Here is a 13,807-nt window from a genome sequence, read left to right on the forward strand (position 1 = left end):
GAAGATAGCTTCAATTTAGGATGCTAAACCAGGTTGGCCTATGAGAATGTCTGTGGGGGATTGTCTTGATTATGTTAATTAATGTGGAAAGACTTAGAACACTGTGAATATCACAATGTTATAACTCAAATCCTGGGGTTTGAGTTCTAGGCTGTAAATGAATAAAGAGTTAATAAGCTGGTTAGCAGCCATGGATACATTCAATTTTTTTATCTGTCCTTTCCTCACCTCTGGGTGTGACTAGGTTCTAGAATGTTTAACACTACAATTTTCCTGAGACAAAAAGTGAGAATCATGAGATCAAAGAAGCAGTCTCTTCTTCAGTATTACCAGAAATAAAGCTAAAAGAAGAGGCCTCCCCCTTTTACTGTTCGTTTGGATCACTGACCACAGGGAATACCCATCTTGTCACCATTGGGCCTCAAACTGGGCCATATAGAAAGTCACTCAACAGAACAATGGGATTCTGAATAATGGCATCCCAGACAGGCAGTCTATGGATCTAGGAACACACCCCAAAAGTGAGTATTCGTTTTCCTTCCATTCTGTTAGACACAAAGCCCTGTTAATTTCCAGCTGCTGGTAAAATGTGATATTTCCATAGTGACTTTCCAGCAACTATCCCTCATTCAGAGAGATTCCTGATCTCCATCAGTGACCCTCACATTCCTGATGCCATCACTAGAAGTCACTTTAAACATGATGCTATTCATCAGAGGCATGACCTTGTTCTGCAATGGTTTTAGCAACTCAACACAAGATAAGATCATCTGAAAAATAAAATCTCAATTAAGAAAATATCTTCAGCAAATTGGCTTCGTAAAGCAGGTCTTTGACGTTTTTACTTGGCTAATTTTGATGTGGCGGGGAATGAACGCCCACTGGTAGTAGTGAGGAGGTCCTGGGTTATATAAAAAACAGCTAAACAAACCATGCGGGGTAAGCTAATAAGTAGAATTCTAACGTCTCTGCTTTAGTTTATGCCTCCAGATTTCTGTGTTGAGTTCCTGCCCTGTGTTCCCTCCATGATGACTATAAACTAAACTGAATTAAACCCTTTCCTCCTCAGATTGCTTCTGGTCATGGTGTCTTATCACAGATGTAGAAATCAAACTAAGATGAAACCTACAGATGTGTTTACTTTTCAGAGCTCCCCTAAACATTGTCACTTTCAGGAGCTTAGGCAGATCTTGCATTCAGAAATGACTTTTCCTGCGTGGAGTATTTGAAGAAGATTTTAGGAATGCCAACTGTGGCTCTGATCTATTCTGGATGTTGTCACTGATGCTGCTGTGGTGTAATATCTGCTGTTTTTGTTTTGTTTTTAAAGCATGAATATAGTATATCTGCAATGATATATTATTTATGATTTATTGAAGCTTTCCTGAGGATTCAGGAAGCAAAGCCAGTCACAAACCATAGAAGCCAGGCACAGGTACATGCCTTTAGCCCTGGGACTCAGTATTAAGAGGTACACATATTTCTGTTAGTTCAAGGCCACACTGAGCTATACGAAATTGATCCAGTCCTAAATGAAACAGCTCACACAAACATGATCCCAGCACTTGGGATCATACACCTTTAATCTAAGGACTCAAGAGAGGTATTTAAGACAAGAACAGGGTCTCGGAGCTGGTATTCATCCTCCAGTCACATTGATGATAGAAAGACATTGAAGTAAAAGGAGTCTCTAGCCACGCTGAGGATAGCATAGCAGTCTGAGTCAATCTGAGGAACAGTGAAGTTGGGAGCAGTTTAAGGATCACCCCTTTGGTATGAGCTGAGGGAGAGGTAAGAACTAGTGACTGGATGCTTTGCTTTTCTGAAGTTCAGCTTGAAGCTTGAACCCCAGTATCAGTCTCTGGGTCTGTTATTTTTTGTGCTACATCTATCATCTCCTTGATGTAAATAATAGCTGGTGCGTGGAGGAAAAGGAGAAGAAAGAAGAGAAGAGAAAATAAAGGAGGACACAAACTATTTGGGAAATATTGGCTTTCCCTTCCTTGGCAGGTAAGACAGACATTCTGTGTCTCTTTAGAAAGTGTTACCATGACTGTTAGCTGTACTGTGAACACTAGTGCAGAGCAGTAATAAGAGCTGATAATACATCTTTTAAATCACATTTCATTGATGAAATAGGAGCACTTTTCTCTCCTTTGGGACTGGGACAAATCGCAGCCCTGACAAGAACACTAACTAGTTTTTTTGTGGATTTGTTTTTCATCATTTTCCTGAGAGTTACACTGGAGAGAAGTACAGAAGTGATGCCTACAGCTAATAAATCTGACATTGTGCAAGAAAGGGGGAAGAAAGACTAATATGGAATTTGTTCCCTTGGAAACAAAAGAATACTTACTGTTGCTGGGAAAAATATATTTACAGCACAATTTTAATAAAGATGTGGTGCTAAAATGAAATTCTGACAACATAATCGCAAATAATATGGGTAAGAAATAAGTGTACACACGGACTTTGGACTCCCATAGAACAATGTGAGGTGCACTCTCACCCTGAACTCTTGGGGAAGGGTCTAGGCCCTGCCCTATATGAAATGACACACTATGCACACCCCCATGGAGGGCCTCACCCTCCCTGGGGGATAACGGGGGGGGAGGGCACGGGAGGAAGGGAGGGAATGGGAGAGGGACCTGGAACTGACTTGTGAAGCAACCTTGTTTCTTATCTAAATTTAAACTGGAAAATAAAATTAAAAAAAAAGAAATAAGTGGAAGCAGAAATGGAAAGAGATGATTTATACCTTTAAAAGTACTTACATGAACTTGACTAGACAGGTCAGAGTACAAATAGTACATGCAAAATTATAAAATGACAGAGAGCAAAAAAATGTAAGTCTCTGTTTTACAGCAAGGGATGAAGACCATAACAATCAGAGCATGTAGTGAGTACAAAGGACTTTACAGTTTGTTGGAGGTTTGAAGGAGAAGGAAAATAAAGTGATTATAATACAAATAATATAATAATTATTTAATAACTAAAATAATAAGGTTACAGGCTTTACATTAGATAAACGGTGGGTATAAAGGACCAACATGAATTCTTTTAGGTCAAATCTAGAGAAGCTTAACTTACAAAACTAAAAACATGAATACTACAACTTTACTTAAACAAGATGGCATTCTACCATCTTCCCTTCTGACAGAAGAGTGAGGCTTAGGACAATAATGTTAAAATATATCAAATAAATAATATACAAAATATATTAAAATCTTTTTAAATATTTTTATTATGTGTATTGTAAGGAAAGGCATGAAGTATGTGAAGCACCTCTAGAAACCAGAGGCATCAGATCCCACAGGCAGGCTTAGGCCACCTGACAGGTGCCGAGAATCAAACCCCAGTCCTCTGCAAGTGCTTTAGCATCGAGCTACCTCTACAGCCCCAAATATATGTCTAACCCTCTAAAATAACAAACAAATCTGATAACCTCTAGTTCTAGTTTGTTTTGAAATATAGGAGTCTAAGAAGTTAGATCACTGGCTCATCTTTCATTCTCTCAATCAGTTTTGTTAGTCACTTTAATAAGGTATAATCTTTATCAAATTTCTATTGACCGTGTTAAATGAGATATAATTTTAAATATAATCTCAACTGATTTAAACATTTTTTCTATAATATTTCCAGAGCAAAGAAGCTGTTATAACAAAATTCCGATGCCTGACCGGGTTTTGATTTCTGCAGGATCAGAAAGCACCACTCCAGGTCTCCAGCTTCTGCTGGACCAGAGACCACCATGTGGATGGGCTTTTGCCTCTTACAGGATCCAAGAGCACCTGCAACCAGTCCTCCAGCTAGTGCAGATCCAGAGAGCACCTTGAGACCAGAGAGTACCACACAAACAGCCCTCTAGTCACTCAAACAGTGGCCTTAGAGGTGACTACAGAGACAAAATCTTGGCTCCAGTGTGAACAAAGTCCTTGAGGAGTCTAAAGATTTAGCTCTGTATCTCTCTCTCAGGTCTGTGTAGTATGGGGCTTTGACTTCTGAGGTTCCAGTGGTCACTTCAGAATCAGGAGTCTATACTCTTGTCCTGGTGGGTATTTCTGGCTTGGGGCTCTAACTATAGTTCTCACACAGGACACAGATTTGTCTGACATTTGGTATACTATACCCAACCAGTTCAAAGACATTAAAGAGTAACCAAGTTTTATACCCCATGAGGTTTCCCTGGACTTAAGTGTGTACCTTACCCTTGGTCCTTTTGGAATACAGTCAAGATGAAATCACCTTAGCTATTCCATTTGACAACCAACACCAAGTTTCACCAGTTTCCACAGCAATAATCCAAACACATATCCTGTAGAAAGGGTTACAGTAAACAAAAGATGCAAACAGATGAAGAAAAATCAAAACTGAAAGACAAGCCCACTCACACAGATATAAACACAAGTAAGTCAAGAATGCTGTTATCTGAAAAAAGTTATCATTTTCAGACCCCAATGGAAAAAAAACTTGAAATCAACAACAAAATAAAATGCAATTTTTTTAATTTGGAGAATACACAGAATATTCTTTACTAAACAGTGGGTTATGCAAGAAATCAGAGAAGTTTCAAACTTCTTATCCATAAATTTTAAGAATAGCAAAACCTATCAGACACTCTTGGACATATCCCCAACTGACATAAGAGGAAGGTTTAATGATAAGAGCTCACATTAAAAATATGAGAAATATTAAATCAACAACATAGTGATATATCTCGAGGCTCTCAGAAAACAATAGTCAGACAGCACCAATCCCAGAAGTTGGCAATAAATAATAATTAATTGGGAAAGTTAATAAAACAGAGACTAAAAGAATACTACCCAAGATTAACCAAAGAGTTAGTTCTTTGAAAAAATGAATAAGACCAAAAATCCCCTTGCCAATCTGAAAGAAAGAAAGGAAGGAGAAAGCACAAACTAATAAAATTAGAGGTCAATAAAATACAGAATGTTTCTAAGGATTATAATGAAATTTATGCTCTAAAAACCTGGATAACCCAAAAGTAAAGGAAATCCTAAATGCATATCACCTACTAAAATTAAAGACAGGAGATATAAGTAACAAACAGACCTGCTACAAGCAATGTGATAGAAACTGCTACCAAGTCCCATTGAAAGAAAGCTCAGGGCTGGAAGAACTCATGTCTGATTTCCCTCAAATTTCTGTAAAGATCCCATATCAATTCTTGCTAACCAGTTAGCAAAATAGAAATAGAAGGAACACTACCAAATTCATTCCCCGAAGTCAATATTATTCTGATACCAAAATCAGGTAGAACAAAGAAAGAAAACTGCGAATCATTTTCATTGCTTAATATAAATGTAACAAATCTTAATAAAATACTTGCAAAACAAATATAGAACACAATGCAGCCATTATATACTATAATCAAATGAATTCATTCCAGAAAAGTGAAACTTGAGTCAACATATGTATATCAACAGATGTAAGACACCATATAAGTGAGCCATAAGGAGAGAAACTACATAGTTATCTAAGTTAATTCTGAAAAGACACTGGACAAAGTTCAATATGTCTTCTTGATAAAAGGCTGTAAGGACAAAGCTGAAAGAATTCCAATTAATTATAACCTACAAAGATATAGTGATCAGGCAACCTGGCATAAAAACATAAAAGGAAAACAACAGAATCAAATAGAAGGCCCACAAATCAGAAAAAAAAACTATGCTCATATGCTCATCAGTTCTTGACCAGTGAGACAAAAACACCCCTTGGAGAAAAGACAGTCTATTGAATAAATGGTGCTGGAAAAACTGGAAATTCACCTGTAGAAGAATAAAATTGCATTCTTATCTTTCACCTTATGCAAAAATCAAATTGAAATATGTCAAAAATCTTAATTTAAAAATTAAAACTCTCAAACAACTCTGAGATACCATCTCACTCCTGTCAGAATGGCTAAAATCAAAAACACCAATGACAATTTATGCTGGAGAGGATGTGGTGAAAGGGGGACACTCCTCCATTGCTGGTGGGAGTGCCAACTGGTTCAGCCACTTTGGAAATCAGTATGGAGATTCCTCAGAAAAATGGGAATAAACCTACCACAAGACCCAGCAACTCCACTCTTAGGCATATATCCAAAAGATGCCCATTCATACAACAAAGATGTCTGTTCCACTATGTTCATAGCAGCTTTATTTGTAATAGCCAGAACTTGGAAGCAACCTAGATGTCCCTCAACCGAAGAGTGGATAGAGAAAATGTGGTACATCTACACAATGGAGTACTATTCAGCAGAAAAAAATAATGGAAACATGAGATTCACCGGCAAATGGATGACACTAGAAGAAACCATCCTGAGTGAGGTAACCCAGTCACAAAAAGAGAAACATGGCATGTACTCTCTCATATATGGATTTTAGACATAGATCTGGGGAGTGCCAGCCTACAATCCTATGGCCAGAGAGTCTTGGAAACAGAAACTTCATTTAGTGGCTGATCGAAGAAGAGGCAGACTCCCTTGGTTAAGCTGAACTCAAGAAAGCCAGTAACAGAGAGGGAGGAGTGATGATCAAAGGGATTAAGACTGGGCTGGTTTAACCCCCAGAAACAGCTGACCTGACAAAGGTTAACTCTTGAATCCCAGGCATCAGCCTGGGAATCCAGCATGGGACTGATCAAGACCCCCTGAATCTGGGTGTCAGTGAGGAGGCCTAGGGAATCTATTGAGCCTTGGGCAGCAGATCAGTACCCATCCCAAGTATACACACGGACTTTGGACTCCCCTAGAACAATGTGAGGTGCACTCTCACCCTGAACTCTTGGGGAAGGGTCTAGGCCCTGCCCTATATGAAATGACAGACTATGGACACCCCCATGGAGGGCCTCACCCTCCCTGGGGGAATGAGGGGATAACGGGGGCGGGGTTGGGGGGAGGGCATGGGAGGAGGGGAGGGAAAGGGAGAGGGACCTGGAACTGACTTGTGAAGCAACCTTGTTTCTTATCTAAATTTAAACTGGAAAAGAAAAACAAAGAAAAAATTAAAACTCTCTAGAAGAATGAAAATGGCCTACTCTTCAAGACAATAGAGTACAGCAACTCTGGAATCAGAGAATTACCAAAAATTGAAAATACATCTACCTTGTGACCTAGCTGTACCACTCCTCTGAACATGCCTAAAGCACTCAACTGTCCACTTCTCAGATATTAGCTCAGCATGTTCAGTGCTGTTGCATTCTAAGTTGCTAGGAAATAGAAGCAACCTAAGTGCTCATCAGCTGATGGATCGATAATGAGAATGTGGCATATTTGAACGAAGGAATACTATTCCACTGCAAAGAAAAGCAAACTTATTTTACTTTTCTGGTGGAACTAGGAAGTTTTATATGAGTGAAGTAACCTATAACCAGAAAGACATATTTTTGATGTTCTTTCTCATCTGTATTTCTTGTTCCAATTCTTGGGATGGGAGTGAATAACTGAGATGAATAACTACAGAAGTCAGGAAAGTAAAAGCTGAGGAGGGAAGACTCCTAGAGAAGACAATAGTAGGACAAAAGTGATATTAAGGGGAAATGGGGGCTTAGCTGGAGGGTGGCCAATTCGTAAGAAGAGATGAGAATGACAAATAACACTTCAGGTGTTTGAAAAATCCATCAGCAGTAATTATTTTATAGGTACTTAAAGGTACTTATAATATTTACATAAAACTGGGCATACATACACATATACCCCCTCTCTCTTTCTTGTGTGTGTGTGTGTACTGTTTCAATGAACTTAAGCCACTTCAGGTGATAATTTCTCCCAAGAGCTGCAGAATAACAAAAACCCAGTAACCCCAGTACTGGGCAGAAAAGAAAACCTACTTTAAAGTTGTTGGTCAAGTGAGTGCAAGGGTCCCCTAAAACAACATTGTCTATTGCCATTGACTTTGGTTGCCTCCTGGGAATTAAAGACAAGTCCCTATTGCTGAAGACACCATGCATTTTGAAGATCTGAGCTGGATCTGACTAGAAAGCTTCCTCCATAAGGAACTTTTTATGGTACCAGACAGTGCTATACACTCTTTCTGCAAACACCTTTCCAGATGTGGTTCCAATGAACCACAACAGTGACCAAAATGGCAGGGTACCCCTAAAGGTGACATAGTGACATTTACATATTGGAAGTAACCATGGCATGAACTTCAGGCCCATGCAACAAGAGGGAAATTATTCCCAGTAGTGTAAACCTAGCTAACTATTCAGTGCTAGTGACACCTTAGAGGAGAACATAGTACTAAGCCAGCATGATTTCTAACCGCATTCTAACTAGTCCTTATGCCTGCAGATAAGTGTAATTCCCATTTGTCATTACAGAAGCTTCTCTTTTCAGCAGAGACCATCACAGAAAAACTAAAATTTGTCAATACACAATGAACAACTGATCATGGGGTGCATAGCCCCAGGGAATACATCAACAATACACATAAGGCTCAAGAAACATGACTTAAGAGGGGACAAAAAGATTATCAGCCAAAGGACCAGGAAGTCTCTTGTGAGGTTGTGTCTCCTAAGAAATCACAGGGAAACTTCACCCACGATGCTTCAACAGGTTGGCTGCTTACATGTACATGACCCATGACAGCACCATTAGACATGCTGTCTTGGAAAGGGGAAATAGTGTGAGACCCCATCTGAGACAAAGAACCACAGGAAACTAATGACTGCTGAGAGAGGGAGAATTAGTCTTCCCCAAGGAGGTGCTCTCCAATTGGTTATCTAATACCAAGAAGTCAGCAATAAAATAATGTACATAGAAGCATCCCTAAGTAAACTTACCAAATTCTATTTGTTTGTTTATTTATTTATGTGTATGTATGTAGTTCAAGAACAAAAGACCATGAATTTTGGAGGGGTGGAGAAGAAAATGAAGAGATTGGAGGAAGGAGACAGAGGGAAAAATACTGTAAATATACATTGATTTTTCATAATTGTGAGAAAACTATTTTGGGGTTGTATGAGACTTTCTTAGCAGAACATCAATAGCACAGCAACAGATGCACTCAAGAGGCAGAGGCAGGCAGATCTCTGTAAGTTCAAGACCAGTCTGGTCTACAAAAACTAGTTCCAGGACAGCCTCTAAGCCACAGAGAAACCCTGTCTCAAAAAACAACAACAACAAAATTCTGACATCAGTCTTAGTAAACTGTTTATCCAGTCTAACCTAACTATGTCTCTAGAAAATTCACAAGTCTGAGAATATTTCCAGGAGCTTTAATTGAAATACCAGGGATTTTTAACTTAGAAGATGGTTCCTTCATCTTCAATATTTTCATGATCTTTCTTTCCATGACTTATCTTCCTTCCACTTAATGTCTGATCAGATCTAGGTTTGGGCAGATCAGATGGGACAGGTATTCTGGTACTTGGTAGCCACAGAATACCGAGTTTTACACAGCTCAGATTGAGAGGTATCCTGGAACTCAGGATCCAAGGAATATCACAGGTCACAATAAGCATAGCATCTTACAGCCCTGCTTCAGGGAAAGGATTCCCCAGTGTATCAGCTCTGCTCAGGCAGGGGAGGGTTTCCTAGTCGGGGATGTTTTCCCAGTGAATCAGCTTTGCTCTGGCAGGAAAGAGTTTTCCAGGCGAAATTGCTACAGTTCAGCTCTGCTCCTGAGAGAGGAGAGAGCAGAGTTTAACAACTCACCTCTGCCAGGGTAAGGTTTCCCCTGCAAAAGTGTTGCAGCCCTGCTGCCTCTGCTCTGCCCAGGGTAATCTCTGCTCCACTGCAGAAGAAGGTCTTCACCCAAAGCTCATTCAAGAGGTTTATTGGGAGGGAAGAATCCAGAAGAGCGGCTGCCTCTGCCAGGGTAGAAGGAGGTAGCTGAACAGCCACAAGCTGAACAGACACAGGGTTTATATAGGGATTCTTGGGGGTGAGGCAGTTTTTCCAGGGTGGAGATTGGTCAGATTTCAATCCCTGACCTTAGGATGGCTAGATCTCCTGCTTAGGGATTGGTTAGTTTTCTGCACATGCTTAGGGTCAGATTTGGTTCTGGTTTCAGGACCAAAGTATGTTTGTTGCACTGATCCTTTTTTTTAGGGCCAGAGTGTATTTCTTTCACTGGCTCTGATTCCAGGGACAAAGTGTGTTTCTTTGGTTCTGGTTTCAGGGCCAAAGTGTGTTTCTTTGGTTTGCCCTTTTTCCCTAAACTAGGACTATTTGTTCTATCTCCAGGTTTTCTGTCTTCATCCTCTTTTTCCTCCCCGCTCCACATTCATGTGTTTGTGTGTGTGTGTGTGTGTGTGTGTGTGTGTACACAATATATGTGTATATGTCATATAATAAATACAAAAGTATATATTGACAACCTCTTCAGTCCATTAGTACTACTTGCATACATATGATTTCAGGACTGACCATTTGGTATTGAATAACCAGTTTGGGGCCTCATCCATGGGGAAGATTATTTGTACCTATCTCAGCATTCCTTAGTTGCCTGTAGTTTTTTGTTTAGAGGAGAGCCTCCATGAGGCTTCTGCTTTCCATGTTAGCATGTCTGTTTGTGTTGTCACTGTTCAGGTCTTGTTTATGCAGTGACATTGTTGAGATATCATGGGTTTAGCTTCCCTGTCATTTCTAGGAGACAAAATCATGCAGCAGGTTTCTTGATCTTCTGTCTATTGCAGTCTTTACCAGGACTTAGGTGATGTTTCCTGAGCCTTAGGTGCAAAAATTGTTTCGTAGATGTGTCTACTGAGTCAGGGCATCCCATTATTGGTTGTTCTCTGGGTCCTTTGAGCTGGAATTCTTCTCCTTCCCCTATCACTATTATTCTTTTTTTTTTTTTTTTTTTTTGGTTTTTCGAGACAGGGTTTCTCTGTGGCTTTGGAGGCTGTCCTGGAACTCGCTCTGTAGACCAGGCTGGCCTCGAACTCACAGAGATCCGCCTGCCTCTGCCTCCCGAGTGCTGGGATTAAAGGCGTGCGCCACCAACGCCCGGCAGCGCCACCAACGCCCGGCCTATCACTATTATTCTTAACTCTGGTCTGTTCATGATGTGATGTATTTGGTGGATGTTTTGTTTCAGGAATATTTTAGATTAATATTTTATTTGACTTGTGTATCTGTTTTTCTTTTCTATCATATCTTCAATGTCTGAGATATCTCTTCCATCTCTGGTATTCTGTTGGTGAAGCTTGCCTCTGTAGTTCCTGTTTGAATTCCTACATTTTTCATTTCCAGAAATCACTCAGTTTGTGTTTTCTTTATTGCTTCTGCTTTCATGTCTTGACTTTATTTGTTTCCTCAATTATTTGTGGTTGTTTTGGCTTTCTTGAAAGTATTTATTCATTTCCTTGAACTCTTTGTTCATCTTTTCCTGGCCTTTTTTTAAAGGAATTTATTTTTTCTTCTTTAAGGACCTCTATCATCTTCATATTGGTTTTAAGGTCTTTTTCTTGTGCTTCAGCTGCTACGTTGGGATATTCAGGGCCTGATGTGGTAGGATAGAAGGGCTCTACTGTGGACATATTGCCCTGGCTATTGTTGATTGTGCTTTTATGCTGGTGTCTATGGGGTTGAGATGATTAGAAGTCTAGGTGCTGCTTTCTGAGTTTGTCTTTGTTGGGTGTGTACTTGATTCTTAGATTTCTGTTTCCTCTCTGGGTCTTTGGAGAGTGGTGACAGTTGTGTGACTCTTGTCTTCATTCCCTCATTAGCTGGTGTGTCCACAGGGAATGTCTGTTGGTGTTGGAGGCTGGGATACTGGCATGAGTTCGGGAAAAGAAGATTAGGGGAGAAGATCTATGTGATTTATTTGGGATGGAGTCAGAGAGTAATGGGAGACCACAGAGGGTCTCCAGCTACAGAGTTGGACATGAGACTGGACTGGATCTCAGGAGCAGTAGGAAAGGTGTGGGTATGCCTTCATCCTACTTGTTACCTTGGCAGGAGCAGCCCTTAGATTAACTGAGCATGCCTGGTCAAGTTGGGATCTGGAGCAGAGCAACAAGTGCATGCAAGGGGGTGGTTAGAAGGGGATAGCTTGTGGGATCCATGGGACATGTGGGCAGGGATGAAAGAAGGCTGCTGCTAGTGCTCTGATGCAACACTGGGGATGCAATGGGGAGACTGGATCTGGGGGAACAGAGGGAAGAGGTCTGCTGGCAGCCTACATGTTACACTAATTTAAGTAAATAAAAAAATGATATGTTTCCTTATGGCCTTTTCAAACATCTCTAGTCTTATTTTTCTCCCCCCCCCACCCCTTTATCCTTCTTCATAAGTGTCCCTTCTTAATTTCTTGGTTTCTTAGTTACTCCGGATTATGTACTCATGCCTGAAGACTGGGAGCTTCGAACTGAAAATTAGAGTTACTATGTGGTGTTTTTCTTTCTAGCTCTTGGTTCCCCTGACTTATCTTTTCTAGTTCCATTGACCTGAAATTTCCATGATTTCATTTATTATCTATTTGTCAGCTGAAGGACATTTAGGTTATTTCCACTTCTTAAGTATTATAAACAGAATGACAATGAATATGGGTGTGGAGTGGGTGCTGTCATTTTGGCATATAGCAAGGAGTAATAAAGCTGGGTCACACAGTAAGTTTATTTTTAGTTTTCTGAGAGTTTCTACTGAGTTCTGGAGTGACAAGACCAATTTTCAGTCCGATCAACAATGAATGAAAGTTCTCTTTCTCACATCCTTCCCAGTATTTATTGTCAGTTATATTATTAATATCATTATTTTGATCTTAGCCATTATGATTGGGGTAAGATAATATCTTGAAGTTGTGATGATTTGTATTTCACAAATTTCTAAGTATGATGATCATGTTTTGGAACAATTCTTAGCCACTGTTACTTCTTTCTTTGAGATCTTTCTGTTCATCTCTGTGATCCCCGTGTTCTGAATGAGTCATTTTGTGGGGTTTTTCTTGTTGTTGCTCTTTGATTTTTTTTCAGTTCCTTATATATTCTTGATATTAATTCTCTGACAGATGTATGACTTACAGAGTCTCTCCCATAGTGAGATACCTCTTCACTTGTTTGATTGATTCCTTAGCTGTACAGACAATTCTTAGTTTTATGAGGTCACACTTGTCAATTGGACAACCATGTTCTTTATATCTTACAGAACTAGAAAGAAGGATATTGAATGTTTTCTTTTTTGTTTGTTGGTTTGGTTTTTCTGAGACAGAGTTTTTCTGTAGCTTTGGAGCCTGTTCTGAAACTCACTCTGGACCAGGCTGGCTTCAAACTGGCAGTGATTCATCTGCTTCTGCCTCCTGAGTACTGAGATTAAAGACGTGCACCCCTGCACACACACTTCTATGTTTCCTATATACATTGTATGTGAAGTGTTAGGGTTTGACATAATTTAAATGTTATGCATAGTTACATATATTGAAGCATCACAGTGTTTTATTATTGTGTATAATTTTATTTTTATGTCAAAATGTTGGGCCCCAGCCCCATGGGGTCTCTGTGAGTTGCTGGTCAGCCTACAAGTGCAACTTGTTTTCCAGTCCAAGTGCTTTCTGTTTTCTAGTCCTGGCTTACTGCCCTGGCCTTGACCCTCTGACATCAACATCCAGCAGGAGGAAAACAACGATCTCTTCTACCTGGGGTTTTTTCCACTGTGCTGTAAACCTGTATAAAAAGCTCCTCCCTCCTACAAGGGAGAGATCTCTTAGCACTTGCAATGAAGACACACACACACACACACACACACACACACTCTCTCTCTCTCCTGGCAATAAAGGCAGCACATGCATTCTATTAGTACAAACAGCTGCACGTCTGGTCTTTCTTTTCCTGATACCTTGGAGTTGCTTGTGGCGCTGGCGCC

Source organism: Mesocricetus auratus, unplaced genomic scaffold (assembly GCF_017639785.1).
Source record: "Mesocricetus auratus isolate SY011 unplaced genomic scaffold, BCM_Maur_2.0 Super-Scaffold_6730, whole genome shotgun sequence".
Taxonomy (NCBI): Eukaryota; Metazoa; Chordata; class Mammalia; order Rodentia; family Cricetidae; genus Mesocricetus; species Mesocricetus auratus.